Source organism: Nuphar pumila, chromosome 7 (assembly GCF_984573655.1).
Source record: "Nuphar pumila chromosome 7, dmNupPumi1.hap1.1, whole genome shotgun sequence".
NCBI classification, from domain to species: domain Eukaryota; kingdom Viridiplantae; phylum Streptophyta; class Magnoliopsida; order Nymphaeales; family Nymphaeaceae; genus Nuphar; species Nuphar pumila.
Genome location: NC_143255.1, coordinates 96,214,330 through 96,240,294, shown reverse-complemented (window position 1 = coordinate 96,240,294; position 25,965 = coordinate 96,214,330). Strand labels below are relative to the sequence as shown.

General features: G+C 38.4%; 1 pseudogene; it reads left to right on the top strand.

The window, feature by feature from the left end:
- LOC149832544 (uncharacterized) overlaps positions 1–19,429 on the top strand; it is a 41,810-nt pseudogene extending 22,381 nt beyond the window's left edge.
- The last annotated feature ends 6,536 nt before the right edge of the window (positions 19,430–25,965 follow it).

Genomic DNA, 25,965 nt, shown 5'->3' with positions numbered 1-25,965 from the left:
AGCCAATATGACAACCAAAAGTTGTACTCAACACAGAATCCCACGACAGTAATGAACAACAGCCCACAAACAGAGATATTTTCCAACACAGCAGGGAATCACGCCTGTTGTTTCCACAACATAAACACAACTGATACTAACATGCTTCTTTCACAGCACTCATGAAAAAAAAATCACGACACAACAGAGAATCACGACTGTTGATATTCATATTCTGAAATAGAACAGCCAACTAAGATTTTGAGAAGAACTCGACACCCAGATTCACCACCAACGATAATATGCAAACGCAGAAAAAAAAATCACGATAGCTGTTTCTCCCGTACATATAAAGCACGACAACTAACAAGAATTTCATTTCTTCAGGGCACAGTTACACAAATCAATCATATCTCGATCACAAGCAACAACACAGGAAATGAGATTGTCGTTGCTCCCAAACAACAAAAAATCACGGCAGAAAAAAGAATCCAAAAGTCAAGGGCTCAAGGGTTACGGCTACCAAACCGAAGACACGCATCCACCGTGTCCCTTAGATCTGATGACAGATCTGGGTCATGACCTTGGTCAGACACCAGATCTGTTATCAGATCTTACGCAAAAAGAAACTGCACACCTGATTCCAATTTTTTTTTCCGTTGGTGTAGATCAATCACGATCGATCACGCTCCCGAGATCAATGGCTCTGATACCATGTAGAAGGTTAGATGAGATGCGCAGAAACCTAGGTAGAGAGAGAGAGAGAGAGACGACTGCAAAATAAGAGAACTCATTAATTGTTATTAGGGCTAATCTCTATGTTAAATAGAGATAGGCCAAAAGGAGAAATTACATATAAGTCCCTCATTAAACTAAAATATCAAATAACCTCTAATCTAGGAAAACTTAAACTTAAAACCTCTTAATCTCAACAATATTCATAAAAGGATTGACCAAAGATAGGTTTTGGATGTTAAAAGGCAAGTTGTTCATGGTTTAAAACCATGAACAACTTGAGGGAGGGTGAAAAGACATGCATGTGTATATTTGTCCAAATCGTGTCAGGGTCCAAACTCATAACCATGTATTATACTAACTGATATCCTTTCATTAATGCCACGTATGTAATTATTCTTTGTTGTAAAAGGGTATTTTAGTACCCTAAACTTTGTATTAGTGAAAACATATAATGAGAAGATTAGTAGTCGATTCTTGCATTGAAAATTGTGGGTTTCTCTGCAACTTCTTCTCTCTCTCTCTCTGTTCTTCATTCTTCTCGCATGGTGAAACTTTGGATTTCATAAAATCTAACAGTTTTGTGCACCTCAGTGTTGTGAAGCCAGAGTTAGTTGTTGAGGTGAGTTATGTGTGCACCTCTATCTTTTTATTAGTATAAATGGCTAATATTTTGGCTCTGGCTAATAATTGATTAATCTCTAGTTCTATGAATGTGTTCTATCGATTAATTGCTTATTTGGCCTTTGTTGTTTATTGGGTGATCATATTGATTTTTGTTAGTGATGACTCTATTGTTATTTACTTGTAACCAATTTTTGTCCTTATGGATTAAATATCGTATTAATTCTTGCTTACCAACATCAACTGGTCTTCATTACAATATATTTGTCTATCTTGCTTCCTCAATTTTTCTCTCTTATTTGAGTACCTTTTTGTTGAATAAGAGATTTTTGTTTATCAGTTTTACAACCATGGTTGTGGTAAGTTTTGTGCACTCATTGTAGCTGATGTTATTGTTTGCAGTTTTACAATCATTTGTGAGGTGAGGGATGCACACCTCTTGTGGTTATAGCTGGTTTGTATTGTTACTTTAGATAGCCGGTATTGTTTGTGCATGGTCACTAGTATGATTATTGCTGACATTTGTGATTGATCTCTTGTCCTATGCGTTGATACACTTGAATTTTAAGGATCTTAGGTTGGAGGTAAAAAAGGTGGCTGCATGTGGTGAGCAAATTAGTGTTGAGATTTGCAAATATTAATTTTTTTGTTATGTGAGATTTTTTAAAATCTCTCCATGAAATTTCTAAACTTTTACTACTCGTTTTGCCTTATATGAAAAATGTTTATTCATTGAAAAAATTTCATTCATTGTTGTTATGTGCATTGAATATGCTTTAATTGCATGTTGGATATATATGTTGAAGATATTTAAGATTTGTTCTATGTTGGTTGTCTTGCGTGTTTTGCATGAATTTAATTAATTCCTCGATTATTGTAAACTCCCTTTCTATGCTTACATGTTGTTGTATTTTACTTAGTATAACTAATGAGTGAAATCTTATTTGAAATGTTTACCCAATATTTTGAGACATTATTGCTAAATTCTTTATATCTTATTGATATTTTATGTCTAATATATGTTTAAAATTTATGTTTCTTGAAAAATATGCTGCTCTTATGATTATGGTTGTCTAATTGTGAAATTCTTAAAATTTAATTTTGAAGTATATTCCTTGTGTTTATCTTAATGGTTATTATACTTTGCTTGAATTATTGCTAATATTAAAAATTATTGCTTAAGGTGATACCTTTATGTTTTGTTGGGGAACTTAACCATCCTCTCTTCATCTCTCTCTCTCTCTCTCTCTCTCTATATATATATATATATATATATATATTAATCTATGTCATTTTGTTCAAAATATATATTTGTTTTAAAACTATTTACATATATTCCATAACTATTGGGTCAAAATGTTTTTTCTTAATAATTATTTGCTTAGGATATTTTTTTTTGTGTGGTTGGGACCTTTGTGTTGTTCTCTCTACAGGTTCTTAAGGATGATATTAAAAAAAATTCTGTTTTTGATGCATCATGAAGATAGCCGATGAAGGCATTTGGTGAAGATTATTAATGAAGAATTGGATCCTTTTCTTTGTTTTTGTTTTTTTCAAACTTTTAGTAATCACACCATAAGTTTGAGGAGTGTTAAAATGTATTGATTCATATATATATATATATATATATATATATATATATATATATATATATATATATATATATATATATATATATGAGTGTATATGTATATATTATTTATTTTTTAACGATTTTATTATTGTAATATGTTTTGCCCATGTAGGGGCATTTTACACATATAATTGTTAAAATGTATATACATATAATATGTATATATATACAATATATATATATGTGTATCTATATTTATACATACTTGAGTATGTGGTTCTTTTTGGACTGGTCAACATAGAGTTAACTAGTCAATAGTGCTATCAGAACAGTCCAACAACTTTATTTCTAGTTGTTGGATTGTTCCAACAACTCTATTGAGACTACCTCTTGTGTATAAATGGGGAAAAACCCCCCATTTGTTTCTAATAATCTGCTAAGCATTTTAACTCCTTTGTGAGTTTATTATGAATAGAGTGTTATTATTTTAATTGTTGTTTTTGCTCGTGTCGTAGTGCATTGTATTACCTATGTTAGCTCTTTGTATTGTCCCTTAGTGAACTTTGCATGTGCACTTTGTGTTTATGTTCTTGTAAGCCCTTGAATACTATTGTTTTGTATTTTCACATATTTCATTTAGGTATGGATCTGAACTCTACAAATAAGGGCATCATGAAAATGTTTAAATACATATGATCAATACCTAGTGCAATGGAGTGGATAAAACTGATGGGTTCTTGTTGCTCTGTCAAGTTTGAATCTACTCCACACACTTGCAATAGATCTCTGTCTATGATCAGATCCTTTATGAAGGAAGTTGCTATAGACAAAGATGTTATATGTGGCTTGAACGGGCATTTAGAGTGGAACCCGGTTACCACATATGAAATCTCCTTCTTGAGGTGATCTTTAGTAACCTATGGTAATGGGTTGGAAAGAGAAATTATAAGAATCCTTAGGTCTTAATTAAAAGTAGTAGGAAAGAGAGATTCTTTTGGAAATGAGTGAGCATTAAATGAAGAGAGAGGAAGGTTCTTTCTTAGAGATGAGAGTCTTTAAAGTAATAATAAGTAGGCTCTCCTCTTGGGGAATGTGAGGTATCTCTTGGCCTTGAGTGATTGAGAAAGAAAAAAGGTAGTTGTGCTCTCTTGACTTGATTGTCTCTCTAGTGTTTGAGCTTCTCTTGGGCTTAGTTGTCAAAAGTTGCGGTTAGGCAGGTTAGGTGTAGGGCCACCACCTAGGCTTATGGGTGTAGGCATTAGGACTTTGTTTTTTACCTAAGCTATCCATGTCTAAGCCGCAGGGACATATTTGTCATGCTTTTAATTTTTTTCTTTTTCTTTTTTCTCCTGCCCCAAAAGCTTTCTTTTTTTATTCTCTCATTTTCTTCTTTTGTTTTACTTTTTTACCTTATTTTTTTCTTCTTCCTTCTCCTTTCACCCCTCCGCTTAGTTGTCAAAGGCGGAGCCTACGTGCTGTCTAGGTGGCCTAGCCGAGGTAGTCTAGCGGTTTGATGCTCAGTTGCACACACATATATATGTTTTTTGTATAATCATATATAATTATATATATTAACACATCATAAACATATATTATAAATTTACAATATTATGTATTATATATATATATATTTGTGTACTTAATTGATATATAATCTATAAGTGTATGAGTTATCTATTTGACTGTTTTTATGTAATATAATTGCTTACATTGTTCGATAATGTGTTATTATTTATCTATTGCTTATTGTTGATTGATTTTATATTGTATACATGTTTGTTATTAATTTTAGTAGTTTGTTTACATATTTTGTATGCTTTTTTAATTTTTTTATTTTGGGTACCGCCTAACGCCTTTGCCAACTAAGTGCTTGGGATTTGAGAAGAGATAAGACAGAAGGTGTGACTTCTTGGTGATTTAAAAAGACGGCCTTGGCTGCACACATTGATCCTCTTGGTGGACCGAAGGATAGGCGTGGTTGTTCTCGTTTGTGGCTTTTCTTATTATCTTTTGTATCACTGATTGCATAATATAATAAAGAATCTCAGTACTCTCCCCATGGATGAAGGCATATCGCCAAACCACATAAAAACCTTGTTGTGCATGGTTTACTTTTTTGCTGGTTATATTGGTCTTGTGCTTATTCCCTAGTCATTTCGATATCAGATCTGACCTAGCATGATACTGGGCACGAGCACCAAAACCAACAACAAATTTTGGTCAATGTAATACTATTAAAAAGGAGAGGTGGCTCAGTTATAGCACCAGGTCTGTTCAGAATAATGGCAAAAGAGAAAGTCCCAAGAGTTCCAACCTTTTTTTTTGTGTTCCAAAAATTAAGGGGAGGTCAAGGCTTGCCACAAGTAGAAGCCTCCTAGACCATTGCTTCTTGAAATCCCTGTCCTAGGTTCTCTGTAGCCAAAGAATAACAATATAATCAAAATATGTAAAGTATGCTACCTGTCATGGGCCTATTTTCTTTAATAGGCCAATGTGACACGACAGTCCTTCCTTACCGCCGCAAGCCTACTTGTCAGCTCGCTTGCCAGTCGTGGAAGCTTATAATCAGAGTGCAAGAGAGCAAGAGAGGATAGAGGGAGAAGAATTTTGATCAGAAGAAGCAATCACAATGAGGGTGAACAAAAGAAAGCTCAACGCATTTGATTCATTCACAAATTTGCCCGTAGGCTATTACAGTTCAAGTATACGGGCTGCCCCTTCGGGGTATTGATTCATCTGAACTGGGTAGCTTACATCAGACTCAACAAAAGCAAAACAAACTCTATACACAACTTTACAATATAAGTCACAAGAGAATATGCTCCCCCCTTCAAATCATGCGCCATCCTTGACGTCATCTGTTTTATGGTAAGCCCTGACTTCAGTCGGGTAGCAGCTGTTCATCTGGAAAGTTGGCTCCCACGTAGGTTTTGCTGTTTTCTCCCACTACACTAAGTATTTCTTCGTTTCGCCCAAGTAGTTGGCCTTGTGGCAAAGGATCTGACTGAGGTGCTTCTCAGCCCATTGTATTGTCGGGGCCCTCTGCATGATGGGAGCGCATTGTGGCATGCTGTATTCCAGATCTCCATCATCTGGATGGAACTGCTTGAGGTTGCACATGTGGAACACCAGGTGCACCTTGAAGTCTGGGGGCAACTCTAGCTTGTACGCCAGCTTGCCTACCTTCTTTGGGATGGTGAAACGTCCTTCATACTTTTTAAGCAGTCCGCGGTGCCGCCTGCGGAAGATGCTTGTGCGACCTGGATATAATTTCACCAACACTTGGTCCTCAACTTGGAACCCAGTGGGCCGACGATGCTTGTCTGCCCACTTCTTCATTCTCTTTGCCGCCTTGTGTAGAAATGCCTTCACCAACTTATTTTGCTTGTGCCAGTTGCGAACAAACTGATAGGCAAAGGATGATCTTCCCTTTTCTTGTGCGGCAAGAGTGTGCAGGGTCAGTGGCTGCTGCCCCGTGGCTATCTTAAACGAGTTGTGGCATGAAGATTCGCTCTTTTGCAGATTATAAAAAAATTGTGTCACGTCAAGGAGCTTCACCCAATTTTTCTGATTGGCACTAACAAAGTGCCTAAGGTACTACTCAAGTATCCTATTGATGCGCTCTATTTGCTCATCTGTCTGTGGATAGAAGCTTCTTGAAAATAGGAAATCAGAGCCAACTAGCCGAAATACTTCACGCCAAAACTTGCTCGTGAAGCGAGCATCGCGATCACTCATAATGCTCTTTAGTATGCCCCAGTGCTTCACCATGTGCTTTACAAACAACTCTGCAGTCTTCTATGCAAGGCACTCCTTAGAAGCTGGGATGAAGGTGACATACTTTGAGAAATGATCCACCACAACCAAAATAGAACTGAGGCCCTCTACCTTTGACAAACTAACAATGAATTCCATGGAGATGATATTCTAAGGGCGTTCTTAAATTGGTAGAGGCTAAAAAAGACTGACAACCTTATGGTTTGTCCCCTTATCTTGTTGGCCGATGAGGCATGTTCGCATATACCCCTCCACGTCGTCCCTCATCTACGGCCAATAGTAGCTGCACTCAAGGAGTGCTAAGGTCTGCTCCTGACCAGAATAGCTGACCCATAGTGTATCATGGCACTTCTTAAGCAGTTCTCGACAGAAGATTCTCCACCGTGGCACAAAGATGTGTCTCCCTTTTGTTACGAGGAGGCCATCCTATAGCCAAAATCATCGATTCTTCTCTGTATGCGCTAAAGAAACAAGGTATTATGATGTCAGATCCTACTGCGTACCTTCGTGGATGCGACTCAATAATGCACCCTCTAAATACACTTCAGAAGGCTCCACGCGCACAACTGCGAGTTTAACCCTGCAGCTCAAGACATCTGCCACAACGTTGGTTTTTCTAACCTTGTATTCCAAAGCAAAGTCGAACTCAGCCAAAAACATATGCCACCAAACTTGCTTAGGCGTCAGCTTCTTCTATGTCTGAAAATAGCTTGTGGCCACATTGTCCATCTTGACGATGAACTGAGCACCCAAAAGGTAGTGCCGCCAAGTCCTGAGGCAATACATGATGGATGTCATCTCACATTCATACTATGTAACACCTCTCTGCATCCTTTAGATTACAACTCTCATATGCAATCGGATGACCCTCCTGCATAATAACTCTGCCGATGGCAAAGTCTGATGCGTCTGTGTGGACCTCAAAGGGTTTTGAGTGATCAAGCAGTCACAACACTGGCTCCCTTACTAAGGCTTTCTTCAAGTCGTCGAAGGCATCTTGGCACGCTCTTGTCCAGAGTCATACTTGATTTTTCTTCAAAAAATCTGTGAGGGGTGAAACAATGAGGGAATAGCCTTCGATGAAACACTGATAGTAGTTTGCCAAACCAAGGAATGACCGCAACTCTAGGACTTTGTTTGGCGGAACCCATTCCTGGATGACTCTTATCTTTTGCCCATCTATGCGCATCACACCACACCCCACAACATGGCCAAGGAAGTTGATCTCTTCCTGCTCGAAGAGACACTTTTCTCGTTTGACATAGAGGTCATTCTCCTTCAGCATCTGAAACACTGTTCGCAAGTGCCCGACATGTTCCTCCATGTTGCTGTTGTAGATCACAATGTCATCCAAGTAGACTACCACAAACTTGTCTAACTACAGATAGAAAATTTGATTCATTAAGGTCGTGAATGCGGCTGGAGCATTTGTCAACCTGAATAACATTACTAAGAATTCGTAAGCGCCATAGCGGGTGACACAAGTTGCCTTCGGCTCATCGCCATCTGCAACCCTCACCTGCTAGTAACCCGATTTCAAGTCTAGCTTTGAAAAGACTCGGGCATTGCCCAACTGATCGAACAAGTCTGCTATTAGTGGCAACAAGTACTTGTTCTTTACCGTGACCCTGTTTAGCGCACGATAATCCACACACAATCGCTTGGAGCCGTAATGCTTCATCTAAAATAAGACTGGGGCACCAAATGAGGCTTTTGATGGACGAACGATGCTTGCATCCAACATTTTGTCTAGCTGCCTGCGTAACTCTTTCAACTTAGCTGGCCCCATGTGGTATGTAACCATAGCAGGAGACTTTGCTCTCGGGGTCAACTCAATCTTATGGTCGACCTCACGTCTTGGTGGAAGACGCTTTGACAATTTTGAAAACATCATCCCTCGAAACTCCTTCAACAGTGGGGCTAGGGTCGACGACACTACTGCTTTCACCTTCCCTTCTTCTGCTTCCCATGCTTGACCCCCTTCTTCAACTGCATAGCCGATAACACTTAAGACTTGCATTTCTACATAAGACACTACACTGTGTGAGACAGGTTTGACCCTATGATCATTAATGTGTTAAACTTTGGCATCATCATAACATTCTGGCTCTACAAAAACTCTATACCAAAATCATCTTAAAATCGTCCACGGGCACCACAGAGAAGTTGGCTTTACCGGCCCAACTCCCCACTTGGATAACCACATCTCTTGCTTCACCAAGGATGGGCTTGGCCTCAGAGTTCACCGTTTTGATGATCCTTTGCTTTGGTCTGGGCTTCAAGCCCAACCACTCTGTCTCTTTCCGCGAGATAGAGTTGTGTGTGGCCTTAGAGTCTACCATTGCTGAAGTAGACTTTCCATTTGTAATAACTTCGAGATACATAAGTTCTTTGCTAACCTTCATGTTCTCAACTGCGCAACTTTTAGCTGCATTGATTGACCGCATGTCTCCCATCCGCGGTTGCATGGTTTCAGTATCACTGCATTCTGCCTGCGCAACATTGGCATGCCCGTCATCCTTCACGAGGCGCTTTGGGCACTGCCTGATGATATGTCTATCGCTAGAGAACCAACATGTCACAACCACACCCTTGTTGTTGTTGTTGTTGTTATACTTTGTGTAGTTCTGTTTATTGTCGGATTGGTAGTGTGTCGATGCCTCACCTTTGCTGTCGCGTCGCTCATCCTTCTTGCCTCCGTGGTCAGACTTCTTTCCGACCTTGGTTAATGGGATGAAGGGCTTGCACTGAGTGTCAACTAAGCACTCGACTGTCACATAAGAATTTTCTAAAATATGGGGGTTGCTCATTTTCACTTCAGACTGTGCCCATGGCTGAAGTCTCGCAATGAACCAGTTGAGCTTGTTCTCTTCTGGCATGTTAAGCACCTCCAACATAAGCTTCTGAAACATTCTGACATAGTCTTGTAACAAACCAGTATGTTTAAGCTCTCTGATCATCCGATACGCCTACCTCTACGCATTTCTCGGCATGAAGTAGTTGCGTAGCTCCATTTTAAAGTTGTCAAAGGTGTCTATCATGCATTGATCCCTCTCTATGTTAGTGCACTTTCGCCTCCACCAAGCGATAGCATCTTCATCAAGTAGAGTTGTTGCAGCCTTGATCCTAAGATCCTCAAGCGTCACATTTTGAATGTCCAAGTAGTCTTCTACTTGGAGCAAGAAGTTCTCAATGGCCTTGCTGTCACGAGAACCAATAAACTTTGCTGGTCTTGGCACATCAATCCTTGATAGCCTCTCACCATTTCCCCTATTTATGGTCACTGTCAGCTGCAATGTGTGGTTCTTCAAATGAAGCTCCTCTACTTCAGTATGCAAGTCAGCCACTGTAGTTGTCAACAAAGTGACCTATTCCATCAGCAAGATCACCTGCTCTTGCAGGCTCGCCACCACATCATTCAGTCCACCGAATGATTTAACTGTGCGTTAAATCGTTTCTTCATACGAAGTCACATCTTCCACCAGCCTGTTGACAGTTGCAACCATCTTCTCTCGGCCTCGAGGTGAACCCATCTCCTCAGCTTCGACAACTGTCTTGCCTTTGGTATTCCGCAAGTTTTGATAGAGCGCCACGATGTCTTGCTCACAAATTGTAGCCTGTTGGTGCGTCTGTCAACACCGACTCTGGAGTTTCTTCCTCAACACGAGAACGGGCTCTGGTATCACTTGTCACTGACATATTTCCTTCAATAAGCCAGCGCGGCATGACGGTCCTTCCTTACCGCCGCAAGCCTACTTGTCAGCTCGCTTGCCCGTCGTGGAAGCTTGTAATTAGAGTGCAAGAGAGCAAGAGAGAATATAGGGAGAATAATTGCAATCACAGCGAGGGTGAACAAAAGAAAGCTCAACGCATTTGATTCATTCAAAATTTTGCCCGTAGGCTATTAGAGTTCAAGTATACGGGCTGCCCCTTCGGGGTATTGATTCATCTGAACTGGGCAGCTTACATCAGACTCAACAAAAGCAAAAGAGAAAGTCCCAAGAGTTTCAACCTTTTTTTTTGTGTTCCAGAAATTAAGGGGAGGCCAAGGCTTGCCACAAGTAGAAGCCTCCTACTGTCCAAGGTTCTCTGTAGCCAAAGAATAACAATATAATCAAAATAAGTAAAGTATGCTACCTGTCATTTGTTTTAATTTATTTCAGATCATATTCAATCATAATCTGACTGAGGTTATATTGAAGTGGGTCCATTTGGATTCAGTCCAAGTATTCTGAATCAAAATATTCTTTTCATTGATGTTTCCATTTCTAACCTATTCTACTTCAAGTTCTGAACCTGGGATCATATGCTGTCTTGGAAAACGGAAGTTGAGAAGAGATTCTATAATTGCAACTGGTAACTCTTTTTTCACCATTTACCACATTCTCCATGCTTGAAACCAGGATTCTATTCTTGCGTTTCTGGTCCTTTCAGAATATAATTCTGATAAGTTGAAAATTGGTTGAATGTTTTAGCTTGATAGCCCTCTGAATCTTCTTGCTTCTTATTTTTCTTTTGAGGTTTCTTGATGCTTCCTGAACTCATCAGAAATGTTTGACATTTAGCACGTGGATGTGTTGAGTGATGTGGGTTTTACATTGTGTAGATGCCATATAGTAGAGCATCCTCCCGTGTATTTCTATAATACATATATTTCAGATTCAAGGTTTTAGTCTGAAAAAAAAAAGAAATTTGCAACCTTTAATAGGAAATCCAATATTTTATCCTTTTAGGAAAATGAATAATAGGAAGGCACTTATGCCATGCCTTTTTCCATCCATTGATCACTGTGGTTATTTAGATATAGTCTACTGATTGTTTTGTATATGAGAATTCACCAAGCATTTTGCTATTAATTGCTTCATGTTTTCAATTGCAAAAGTGATAATCCTCCATCTTAATTTTTTTAGAAATTGAGACATCTCCAGTTCGGTGCCTTATTTCTCATGCAACAAATGCTGTTTGTGGGGGTGATTTTACCGTATGGCTTTCTTTGCTTCAAGGATCAACCATACTGTACGGTTTGCTGATCTTCACCATCTTGTGTTCCTGTTAAAGGCTACAAATATTATCTTGGTCAACCAATTGATGTTAATCATCTCCTGAAAAGCTCGTGCTAAATTACAAAATTGCTATTTTTTAAAAATTTGCAGCAATTTTCTTTATTTGCAGAACTGCAGGTCTTCCTCAGTATGGCCAACTTGGGCATGGCACTGATAATGAGGTATATAAAACACGTTTATTTACATTCATTGAACTTCTCTTGTGATCTTGCTATGTCTTGTCTGAACACCAAAGATCAACATGACCTTCTTTGCAGTATAATGTGAAGGATGCTTCAGTAAAACTTGCTTATGAACCTCAGCTTTGTCCACGAGCTATAGCTTCACTTACTGAGATGATAATTGTTAAAGTTGCTTGTGGTACAAATCATACAGGTGACTACTTAGCTCCAAAAATATTTGGTTATTTTATGTTTATATATTTGTGGTGCATCAGTTTTGTAGTTTTAATTAATGTTTCAAAATATCTTGTTATCTGTATTGAGCAAGGTTCTCATTACTGACTCTTGTCATGATGCTACTTTGTATATACAGTTGCTGTCACTTCAAATGGCCATGTTTACACGTACGTATCTGTTGACCATATCTTTCTTTATGGTACTATAATAATTGCATTAAAGTTTGCGCTACTTATTTGGGGCATTAGTGTTAATATTGATTTCTAGAAGGCAATGATGTCCTATTATGTCTGACTTGCAAACAGTTTGATTGCAACTATCGAATGTGTTTTGTGGTATTACTGCTTGGATATCTTTTCGTCTTTGCCGTTCTTGTTCCAAATTATGTTGTTTGGGCCAAACTAGAGGTCATCTTTCCTAGTCACTTGTCTTTAATAAATAAATGTATACTGTGTTCAATAGGTGCTTCAAAGCTTTTATTTACATTGATGCAATTCTTCAGGCTATCATGCTAACATGTCTTGGAAGTATGACTATTTACACTTTTAGCATGATCAAGCACCAGTTCACTCTGATGTAATGTTACGTTATTCCTGTTTCAGGTGGGGATTTGGTGGATATGGAAGGTAGGGTATTAACAGCTTCTATTCATCTCTCTACTGTGCATAATTGACCGCTTCATCATGTAAAATATGGATTCTGCCCTTGAATGTCTCTAGTCGCTTTGTCTTATTGCATATTTCCTTCTTCCATCTAGTTTTGATTATTGTGACAGTTTTGACTTGCTTCATTTACAGGCTGGGACATAGGGAGCAGAAGGATGAATGGGTTCCTCGCCTTGTTGAAACTTTTCAAAGGCAAAATGTGCTTCCTCCTACTGCTATTGTTTCAGCTGGTTCAGCTAATTCTGCATGTACTGCTGGTATGTTTTTATACTGCTCTTTTTTCATTACTTGAATCTGTAAGTGTAAGATGGGATTTTGTCGATACTATGTTTCATTTGTTGGTTCTACTTAATTGCATTACTTTGTTGTTTGTGTGCTTATTTTATTCAGTTGTAATATGATGGCCCAAAACAAATTAATCTTGACATGATACTCGGCTAATACTTGATGTTATATTAGCTTATGAAAAAACTTTTCCAACAGAAAATAACTGCACATGTTGAAGCATCAGGCATGAAATATCATTTTGTAATATCAAGGAAAAAAAATCTGTATCCATTATCCTATAAAAATATATAATATCTAGGAAAATTTTTGTGAAACCTGTTCTTCCAGCGATATGTAATTATGTGTGCATTTGGTTTTCATTTAGTTCTGATATTTGATGATAAACACAAATTTTCAGGTGGAGGGCAGTTGTACATGTGGGGTAAGCTGAAGATTACGGGTGATGAGTGGATGTACCCTAAACCTGTTATGGACTTGAGGTTATTTTTGGCACTCTTGTTCTTGTCATTCAGTATGTGTTTCATACATCTTGTGATTTTCTTTAGATTGATTTGCTCAAAATTTCTTTTTGTTCCTCTTGATTATTTCTCATTGCACTTTTTTGTCTAGACATCTTTTCTTCTCTTGATTTTTTTTTTATATTTTTCTTATTTTTTATTTATTTTGGGTTATAAGGTAGAATCTGATTGAATGGCCCAGGTAGGGTTGGGCATCAAGCCTCGCCCGACCAAGCCCCATGCCTAGATGCTCCATGTAGGGTCGGTTGCATCTCTCTCTCTTCTATGTGCTAATACTTGCCTTTGATATTTTAAATTTCTCCCAAGTCTCAATTCTTAAAGATTCTGAACCAAGTTCTTTTTTTTTTTTTTTGGAGAAAGAAAAATCTTTCATTTAGAGAAAGGTGATGAGGTATCCCCATCAAACAAAATTACAAGAAGAAAAGGATAAGATAAAAATAAATTGGATTAGTGTGTGTCATATAAGATTTATTCTATCACACGATCCGGTTGACTATGTCGTATCCAGCTACGGCCAGCACAGTCCATTTGTCTCTTGCATAGGGCTGTAACTGGGTTTGAATTTTACAGTGAATCACAGAGATCGTTCTTCTCCCCCTTAAATATATGTCTGTTTCTCTTGCACCAGTCTGCCACAATGCGAAAACAAGTTCTTGTCTCCCACTCTTGATCAAAGTTCTAATCAGGCTATGCAAGCTTCAACAGTTCAGAGAACTGACAGTTCCAAAGTAGATGCCATGGTGATTCTTCACTAGCTTCATGCATGCAGCAATAACTAGTCAGCTGAATTCCTTGATCTTTTATATTTTCCTTTGTTGGAATTCTGTCCAGATTAAACAGCCATGCAAAAATGGGTACCCTTGGATTATGACACAATCCTCAAATGGATTTCTTTATAAATGTTGCATTCATCAGCTCTAATAGTGGGAAGTAGCAGGATTTGATAGAGAAGGAACCATTATTGGAGCATCTCCTTTGAATGGAATCTCCCATTGAGCTTAAATTTCAGTTGACGTGCTCCTGGTTTAAAGTAATATATTCTTGGATCTCGAGAGGCTCCTATGAAATATAACGTCTCATCCACCCAATGCCTACTTATTATGAGCCAGTGAGCAATCCTTATGAACTGCAAAACAAAAAAGGTTATGAAATCAAGATTTAAGTATTCCTTCCTTACTCCAAGGATCCAGCCAAAAACTGGTTGTCCTGCCATTACCCAAAAATTTGGGATATTCTCTTTGGAAATCTGGTAGTACGCTCCACCAGTCCTTCCAGATTCTCAAATAAGCATTACTCACCACTCACCAGGTTCCATTCTCATCTGAATGAAACATCTTCAACACCATACTTGGTTCTAATTGAGTCATTCCACTAATCTGTTTTAAAGAAAACTCTCGACCAACATTTTATTAGGTATGCTTTGTTCAGAGTCCCCAATCTTCTTATACATAGGCCTAGGGGCGGTCATGGGATCCTATGGTCCGTAAGGGCCCAAAAGGCCTGACCCAGTATCTAGCCCGCCGAAAACCCGATCCGACTATTGTTGGGTTTCGGGTTGAGTCCGAGACGTATTGACTTGGGCATTGAATTTTGTCCGATGCCAGCTGGATTGGGCAGGTCGGATACAAAATGAAACTCTGGTTTCGTAACTGTAAAGAGGGGGAGATGCCCATCCTTTTATAGATGTGGGATGAGCCTCTCTTGTGTTTACCCATCTATGATCTATATGCAACTAATTAATAATTTTTTGAAGTGTTCCCTCTTTTTACACAAAAGAAGGGGAAAATATTAATGCCAACAACATTTATGAGAGAGAGTATTAATGGTAATCTTGCATTTGTAGTTCAACCCATGCATTAAAAGTGAACCATTGGGTAGAATAGTCCCACATTGAAGAATATGCTATGAAAGGATGATGAAGCTTTCACCTTCTCATACCTTGAGAACCCTCACATTCAGATCATGCTTTGGGTCGGATGTGGTCTGACCCATTAGCTATCTGTTGAGAGGAATGTGATTTGAAACTTTTTTAAATGTATATATTGGATTTGGGTATAAGGGCCAGACTCGAGCCCACCCTAATGCCTAAGTTGGACCCCGTAATTTATTGGGTCAGGATCCCGGCCCATTGTCCACCCCTATCTAGGCCCCCAAATTCTGTTTTATATACACTCCAGCCAATTTATCTTGTGTACCTCATTTGAATCCTTTATAGAAACGATGCCTAGGTCTTCTTGCCCTTTGTCCCACTTTTTTGGGTAGTTTGAAAATTGAAAGTAGATATGAAGGGATGGTGTTCAGCACATGTTTAATCATGGTAATCCTGCCTGCAAATTAAGGATAACATGCTGACCAAAAATGCCCTTTTTACCATTTTCTTGCCTCATCTGGCACTACCATATAAAAGCCAGATTTGAGTCTTTCACATCTTTGTATCTGCCGTACATCCAGATTTGAATCCACTGAGAGGTTCTCGAAACTTGGACAAGGGTAGTACATAGGAAATTGGGTGAAGATTTGCATAATCTTTATATTTGCAATTGGTTTGTGATACATGAAAAATGTGCAAATGAAGAGGACAACTAAATAGAATGTTCACAATCTTAAGAAACTACCGATAAGATTATAATTGTCATCAGTTTTAAGTAAATGAAAATGCCTGGGTATACCTACAGGTTATCAATGTGGACAATTAAATGACATTTCCTCTTGGGGATTCTTCTGGGAGTTTAATATGATAGTCAGAATTAGGCAATTTCTCATGCTCAATTCGAATGGCAAATTGCACAGATGGTAGTTTGTCTCTCTTTGGTTGGTGCTTAGTGTTTATAACTGACACGCGGGTGCAGGTGAAGATACATGGTGGAACACGGGTATGGCCAGTACTGCATGGTTATTTCCTGGATGGGTATGAGGGTGTGGCTGGGTTGTGCATGCTGCACATACATCTACACGTAAAACACATAATATACGTTGTGTGTGTGAAATGGAGAACTCCACTAAAATATAAGAAAACTACCAAAGGTACAAAGTACTCATAGATATATACAATGTATGCTATGCATTATAGAGTATTTATGTATGTAGCAACACCAAACACTAGCACCTGAAAGTATGAGGTTTTACATAGCTTTATGATGCCTAGTTAAATATATGAGGTTTTCTCCCTCACAATATAGGTCTTTCTTTGGCCTTAACTCTACTTTTAAGTTCCATTTATTCATTTTGATTTTACTCAAATTATTGGGTACAAAATGGGTGACCATATATTACTTTGGTGTGCATGGTATCCACTGAGATTGCTTTCCGGATCTTTCGTTTATATTGCAGTGGCTGGAACATCCGCTGCATGGATTCTGGGAACCTGCACCACTTTTGTGGCGCTGATGACTCTTGTATAAGTTGGGGACATGCTCAATATGGAGAGCTTGTCTATGGACCAACAGGGCAAAAGTATGCCATCAGGAGAGCTAAAATTTGGTTCTTTATTATTTCTTGGATCTCAAAGAGTTCTTATAGTTGTGTTGGTAGGATTTCTGTTTTCTGTGAGATTATTTATGTGATCTTATCTACAGATCCTCTGCAAATCCTAAAGAAGATATTCTTGATGGTTTGCATGTTATTAGGTAAGGGCCTGATTGTTCTTTTCTTTTATTCTCATTTCAGGGCCAATAAATTGGTGTTTTACTGCTGTATTTTGTTCTGATTGATAATTTTCATCAGTGTTGCTTGCGGTATGGGCCATTCTTTGATTGTTGTAGATGGAGAAAATGTTGCAGATCGGTTGGACCAGATAAATCGTACCATAGTTGTGATCTTATTCATTTAATTGCACAAACCTCTACTGGTCTCTGCATGCATATATATTTATGGAAGGAAGACCGTCCAACCAGACAAACGCTCACTTCAACTGTTGTTTTTACGTCTTTATTTTATAATGAATTCGATCCTAATTACAGAAGCATATAAAAGTTGTAGGATCTTTCTTCTCAAGAAGCTCACTTTGGAAGTCTAAAACCACTTGCTTCTTTCATGCTTTCAAAAACTTTGTGAGAATCTCATTTCCAAAGAATATAAGACTCACTCTACCCAATTTAAAATAAAACTTTGTTGATGTTGGAAATACACACTTTTCATGTTTTCTAAATGTAATTTCTTTGTAAGAATTTATGTTTTTCTTATGAAATCTAGATTTTTTATGGGTATTTTCAGGCAAAAAGATTAAAGATGCATTTTTAGTAAACCCATAGTTTTTTTACAACTCTTCCTCTTGTGCTCATAAACGCTACATGCTTCATGCACACTTTAAGACATCTTAAACACTCACATCTCGCTTCATGCTTCCTGCATCAGTTTTCACATCCCCTTTCTCACTCTGGTAACTGTGACTACTGATAGTTTTTATGATATACAAACTGGGTTTGTAGCAATTCAGCTAGTTCACATAGCAACTATGTCACATGGATACCATTTTGGCCGTGTGCCCCTGGTGACAAAAGTCAGACACGCTGACATGACCCATCCATGTAATTAAGTACATTATTTTAATATTCTATTTTTAATAATTCTAATAATATTTCAACAAAAAAATACATTTTTATGATATTAACATATCAAAAAACTGCTTTTTATTGATTAAAAAATTACAAAAAAATTGTCGTATTCTACTTTTCAAAAAAATTTCGTAACTCGCATGTCAAACTCGTGTTGCAAGTTGGGTTTTTCCTGTGTCTTTTGACATAGCTTAGCAAATCTGTTGAGCTTTTGCATTTGATTCTTTCCAAAGTTTCTTAATCTTTGAAGTTTCTGATTCTGTTATAACAATTATTTTGTAACTCTTGGAGCCTCAACTGATACATCTTCTCTTCTCTATGTTCAGCTGGAAGTTTATGATGGCGAGATACCCGGTGAAGGTAACCTACCATGTAATATTGGTTTTAACTGGACTTAGTTTTATTGATGTGGGCAATATTACTGAGTGTCCTGAAAATTGAGGAAAAAATTTATGCGCAAATCTGTTCAAGGGTGGCTAGCTAAAATAGCACATTTGGGATATAAAAAATGGGCTTGCTGGGCCAAGTTTGAGCCTGATTCCCAAGATCATCTAGGGAAATAGGTAAAGCTTAAGCATCCCTCCTTAGCTAAGTCGATTTCAGCTCTTGCAACCCAGATATCAATTATGAACGCATAATGCAATTGCTTGGCTTGTACAGCTGTTATAAAAAAGGTTGATTATTCAATTCTCCTCTACATACATCCCTCTGGTGACATTAAAATGTAAGCAGAAAAATGAAAATCAAATCACAATGAAACAAGTCTGAGCTCATGACAAACTGAGCCTGAGGCCTTGGCTGTCCAGATTCTGAACTTACTCGGCCTAAGCGAAGCGGGCCTGAACAGGAGAAGCTCGATTCATGCAGCCCTTGGAAAATAAATCTACTAACATTTCATCTTGCTGGGCATTAAATTGATCGATCAACTCTCAGTTCTGTTTTTTATTTCAATATTATTTACATCTGAAGGTGAAGTACCTGAGGGCAAAGAGCCATCGACCAAAAAGACCTAGATAAAAGCTAATACTACTGCAAAGTCTAAAAAAAGGAAGAAGCCCAAGGATGAATCAGATTCTGAAGGTGAGATCAAAGATGGTGATGGAAGTGATGATGAGAATGGTCCAGTCAGTAAGACAAAGAAGCCACAACGTGGGCGCAAGAGCTCAACTATAGGTCGTGGTAAGTCTGCATCCAAGCCTTCAGCAGAGAAGAGGAAAAGTTCAGGGCAAAGCCATGGACGTGAAAAATCTTCCTAGAGAGGTAGGGCCAGAAAGTGATGACCTTATTAACCCAGTGAAGTTATTTTTGTTGTGATTCCAACCCCCTATAATAGCCTTTTTTTCCTCACCTTGCCAATGTTCTCATTTAGGATCAGTTTCAGCATAAAGAATCAAGTGCACTTCAATCATTTATTGGAATGGGTTAATGTTATTTATTCCATTTGGTTTCAAATTGATTTCTTCCTTTTCCCATGATCACATCTGAATTGGCTCATGTCATGCTTGTTCTTTTGTGCTATGATATGCTGGCCATAGTCCAGGGACTTGAACTTTCCAATGGAGGACTGGACAGTTGAGACTGTAAACATGAGCGATAATTTTGATCCTCACAATCCAACTGAACCCCAGAACTTATTGTGTGAATTTTACTGTCGGGATTCAGTCATTGTCCCAGTTAACTTTTGAAACCTAATATTACAGCGTCTGCAACTTTATAGAAGGCTGGATATAACGGTTTTGGTCCGGGTCCAGCATCAAGATCTGATGTAGGTCAAGGTTTAATCTGATGTGACTTGATCGAGTATCCAAACCTGATTCTGCAAGGACTAGGTCCAACTAAGGCAAAAACAACTGTGGTTCAGACTGCTTCCCTCTGGTGTGTTGGTTGAATACTGGGCCTGGCCGATCAAGCTTGACCTTTGCTTATTTTATCAAGTTTGGCTCAGCTTGTCAGCTTAAATACAACATGCTATTGGATGAGATGATCTCGAACAAACAGCCACTCTCATTGTGAACATTTGGCACCCGTTTGTTTCACTTGAAACGGTGGGAAAATGGCCCATTTTAATATGAAAATGGACAATTTGGTACCCTGCATGAAACAAACACCTCACGTGGGCCCTGCTATTTTTTCAAGTAATCGACATGCTTCCTAAGAAAATGCTTTATTTCACCTCCTCCCCCACCTCAGGAAGTGTTTTCCCTCGCCACCATCATTTGGCAAAAGCAGTGGCACCCTTCGTATGAAAGGCCTTTCTTCTCTTTGAGGAAATAGTGAAAACTTTATTAATGGGTGATGAGTGAACACTAACAAATGGGCCCTTAGTTCAGGTCACTTTTACATGTGAAAATTTTGCATATGGGCTGGCCAAGGTGTGATCATATTCCTGCACTGAGAGATGAGGTCCAACTTGTCACATCAGGTGGATCTATATCAGGACCAGTTTATTAACATATTGGGTGATGGTTGGATTGGATTTTTCATCACAAGATATTGCTCAATCTCCATAAATGGTGCAGGATCCGTCAAGTTATATGACATCTCATCATCTTCTACGTACTCTCAAATTTTGCCTCCCAATCGCGCTATTGTATGGACTAGCGAATCCATGCTTAGTGCAATGTCAAGGTGCTCAGTTTGTCTTCCACAAGGGCTCTGCTCATCTGGTAGGGATGACTCATGTGTCACCAAGTTGGCCGGACTCCTCGAGTTTGAAACCCAGCTTTTGCTGCAAGGGCGAAGCTGAGTGTGCTTCCAGATAGGCAAGGGGAGACCAAGGGTTTTATGCCAATGAACTTGGTGAACGAGGCAGTTCCTCTTCTGTTATCAAAAGAGAAAAAAAACAAGTGCACTGTTTGTCGGCATGAAAATATGGAACTAGCTCGCAGTACAGACTGCACTAGGCATGAACTTTTTTAAGTGCTACAAAATCCATGTTTTCCACCAGTGCAGGTGGGTTTTCCTGCCAATACATCTCTAGGGGGACACATTGGTGGGACCTATCTTTACTGAACTGGACCCCAGTTTCCTGGGTTCATGTAGGGGTGGCAATCCGGTCGGGTTGGCGGGTCAGCATACCTCAACACGAACCCGTCCCATTTATTAAACGGGTAACCCGACACGACACGGTTAACCCGTTTAATAAACGGGTCGGCTAAACGGGCTGGCGGGTCGGGTTCAGGGTTTTACATTGAAAAGTTTACGGGTTGGCGGGTGCGGACGGGTTGGCGGGTGGGTTAGCGGGTTGGTGGGTCAGGTTCGGGTAAACAGGTTGACCCGACCCGTCTAACCCGTTTATTAAACGGGTTAGCGGGTTGGCATACCCCTAAGACAAAACAGACCCGTTTAATAAACGGGTTAGGCGGGTCGACCCGTTTACAACACGAACCCATTTAAGCCAAACCCGAACCTGGCTAAGAAGCGGGTTGGCGGGTCGTGTTAGAAATTGCCACCCCTAGGTCCATGCTTGGGTCTGTAGTGGGCGTCAGTCTTCTAGCAGCACCTGACAGATGAAATTATCTTTGGTAGCTTTGTCATGCGTCCCATGGTTGGTCCGGTGGAACAGTAGCCAAGGCCACACATGGGGATTTAAACGGGTCGGTTTAGGTTCTGATGCAGCTTATGCCAAATCTGGTTTCCTGATTAAGCCAAATCCAAAACTGAATCCGATGGTCTAATACTGAAACCCAACCCGATTTATATTCGGATGCAAATTGCTTTACCAGGAAAAGGAACGGTAGAGTATCTGACCCAAACCCTAACCGTTTACATCCCTAGCCAGACACCTTGTGGCCCACTGGGTCATTGTCCACACAAACTTCAGATATAAACTGAGTGGGGGGTTTGGTGCATCAGAATAGGCAGAGTTAAAATCTTGTGATGGTGTCTCTGACAGTTTCAAACACCATATTGTCCAAACAGTTCTTCCTGTAATTTTTAACCTCATCTGATAACAGTTTTTGTAGGGTACCGTGGCATGATTGCGAAGTATACTTTGTCTTTAGCTCTCTGGTACGAATTGATATGAGTAGTTTCCGGGCCTATCTTTAGTGGACTTTTATCCCCCACAAGGGCGTGTATCATAGTTACTGGAAGCTTCTTAGAATCTTACAAGCATGAAACTACAAGTTTCTGAAATTTTATATCTGAAAATTTCATGCAAAAAAAAAAATCTTTCTAATTTATGTTTTTATAATAAAATATACATTCAGAATTAATATTTTGATAAAAACACTTTAAAATTCATTTTAAGCCAATAACACACTTTTTAACTATATTTTCATGTCATTTTGCACCATTTTTTTATTTTTGAGGTTTACTAAGAGAAACCACCCCAAGCACAGAGACTTAGCTGCGCTGGCTCAGCCTACCATGCTATAGTCTTTGTCCATGTCAGTGTAAAACTCCGAGGGCTTGCCCCTTCACCCCAGGGAGTTGCCAAGCTTGGGGGTGACCCCTATAAGATTTGAGCCTAGACTGCCCTGCCCGTCTAACAGTTTAGGTTGCATCCCACTACGCCAAACCCCTTGGGTCTATTTTGCATTATTTTTTGTTGTTGTTTCTTTGCAAAATTTTCATAAGCCATGAAAATGTCAATATTATCATGAGATTTTGTTTTGATAATATGTTTATAATTATTGTGTTTGTTAAATTTGTTTTTAGTATCCTTAAAATCCGTACACCTTTTAATTAGTCTTATTTTAACTAAAAATATTACTTAACGAGGGATGACCATGTCAATTATAAAAGTATGGTTGGAGGTTGACATCAACTGTGACTTTTTTTCTTAATAGTAGACTTGAATTCTCGTAATCAATAATTAGAAGGTCGCATGCTAGGGAGAAGCAATAGAGAAATTCTTTTAGGTAGCCTTGTGCCATGTAGCCAAGAGACAAACCTAGATCAGCCTCGTTCGGTGTGCTCCTAAACCTAGGGGGACACAAAAACCATTCAACAATTTTTGATGCATTAGAAAGCTTATTTAATTATCTAAAGTCTTTTTAAATCAAAGGAACATTTATCCTCCTTAGTGTCCAAAATTGCATGACAATTAAACATTTTATATTTTGGCAGATTTGATTGCTCATTTTCCTATTTATGATCTTAACTAAAATCATATTTTTTATTGTTAATTATAATCATATGATTGTTTCTAATTGCATGTGGTTATTATTTGAAATTTGATCAATCTAATAAACTTAGATATTTTGATTGATTATGATTTAGAATATTGATTTAGTTATGAAGATTTTATTTGCATATTTAAATTGACATGTCATATGAATCATGTATAGAAGTGTATAACTAATCTCATTAATATGATTATTTTAAATAAATAAATAAAAATAATGTGATTGATTTTTTTAAAACAAAGTAATATAATTCTATACTTAATTGCAATCATACATGGATATGCCATACTGGATTGATAATATTTCTTGTAGTATATGAATTTCATAAAGTTTATATATTATTTTTTTTATCTTATCCTACCAATTTTTTCAACATGAAGTAAAAAAATAATTAACTATGAATTAATCATATAAAAATACCTTAAATAAGCATATGACCCTTCATTTCTTCACCTTGTTCTACATCAACTGTGATTAGGAAAAGAGTGGGTGGCAATTAAAATGCTAATGCTTGTGCTTGACCCGATAAAAAGTAAAGCAAAAATGGCCAAATTTTATTGAATACGTGCCAACTTGACCATATTCGCAAACTCTCAATGCATTCACAGGTTTGGCATCAATTGAAAGGTGATCGACCACGTTCACAAAGAGTTCATGAACCCCATTGTGCACTCTTGCTTCATATGAAACCTTAAATGTACCCTATCTTGAGCTATGATATATCATGTGAACAGTTTTGGATGGATTGGTGCGGCTCCCCCTCTGCCTAGGGCAACAGAATATTAATTAATGAACAAAGGTAGGCATGAGATAAAAGCATTATTATATTAGCTATTGATTGTAAAGCCTCCAAGTCTTGACTAGCAAGGGACTTCAATGGAAACCTCTCTGTGCTCTTTCATACCCTGGATAGATAGCAATGCACCACAGTGCTTTTGGCTTTTTCATGTTGTTAGCAAAAAAACTCCTGCGATGGAGGCAAGGGTTTGATGTAAAACTTTCTGTGGACATGCACTATGACCAATTGATAATCATGTAGCCTACAGCTTTAAGAATGAATGCATTATGCATGCTTTTGTAGTTGTGAACCTTTTGGTTTTTTTCATGTAGTAAAATATTGAATAACTTGGTGAAAACACCTCTTGATGGAAGTTGGGGATGGACATGAACTGTGATAATAATGTAGCCGCTACAGTTTTAATAATGAATTCATTAAGTATGCTTTTATAGTTGCAGGTGGCAGTTCCGCAAATGTAGCAAGCAATATTAGCCACTGTATGGAGAAGGTGAAAGTCTTTGGGCCATAATTGGTGATTATGCTATAAATAAACCAAATGGGGTTGGATCAGGAGCATCTAAACCATATCCGATTGAGCTTATCCCATGAGCAAATCGTTGGATCTGATCCAACCCCCTTAATTGCCATACATGCTATTGTAATGCAAACAGTGTGGAATCTAGTTATAATTCTGGTCAGATAATGGTAGAACTAAACTGCGTTTATATCAATTTCAAACCTGATCCAGTCTGATTGGCTAGAAAACATATTTTATGGGTCTAACTGAATTTGGATTCATCCTGGTTGATTCACTGCTTGTATGCAGTGGAACTAGATCATGCTGAAGTTGTTGGTTGGTACAAAAGCAAGGCATCAGATGAATGGGGATGAAAATAAAAGAGAGAAAGAGAGAAAATAACTAGAGGAAGAAAAGAGTCTCATTAGATATAGCAGCTTTTCAAGAGCACCCACAAGGGCACTCATGGCACTTGCTACTTGCAAAAGCTGGGGGATAATGATCAGAGGTGGACCCCCACACCTGGAAGGCATACCCCAAAGAGCTCACACCATGAAGAGCAGTAAGTAGGATAAGGATGGGATACCAAATTCTTGGCACTAGGGTTAGTTCTTGTTTAGTTGGTAACAAAAAGAGAAGAAGAAAGATGTAGAATTTCAATGAGGCCAATTTCAAAGACCCATGTGATGTGGGCCAGTGGTTGAGTTTTTGGAGGTGAGGGCATCTTTGCATTCATGGGAGCCCTTTATTTATCATGGTGGGGCACATTGTTGAGTTGTTATACAAGTGATCTTATTTATCAGCATTCTAGCCAACTGGCATTGATGATTTATTCTACAATCAGATGAACCTTGCTGCAAGGCTGAAGCAGCTGTCTCCCCGCAGGGAGGGCCAAGAAACAAGGGGAGCAATTCGTGGCTCGGCTTGTAAAGAGCTGGTTCGAACTCATAAAATAAGCTTGCAAGCTGAATATAAATAATAGGTACTCAACTCGTATAAGAAATATGTTTTAATTATATTTTACTTGAATTTTTTTGTAATCTTGTTTTCTTCCAGCTTTTAAACAACACATCTTTCTATAAACAAGACAGCTCAAATTCGGCTCATTTATCTCATAATCATTATAAGCTCAATCTCAGCTTGGATCACCACAAGAATGAACCAAGCTTGAACAGTTCAGGCTCGGCTCATTTAGCTAGCTTACCAGCCCTACCTGAACCCAGGTTTCCTCTCATTAAATATTGAGAACAAAAAGAGGAGTTAAGAATTATAAACTTTTTTTTAGTTCATTAAAAGTTTAAGCACGGTTCTTACAAGGTATGTCTTGTCATTAGCAAACAAAATCACAATTAATTTTGGTTAAAT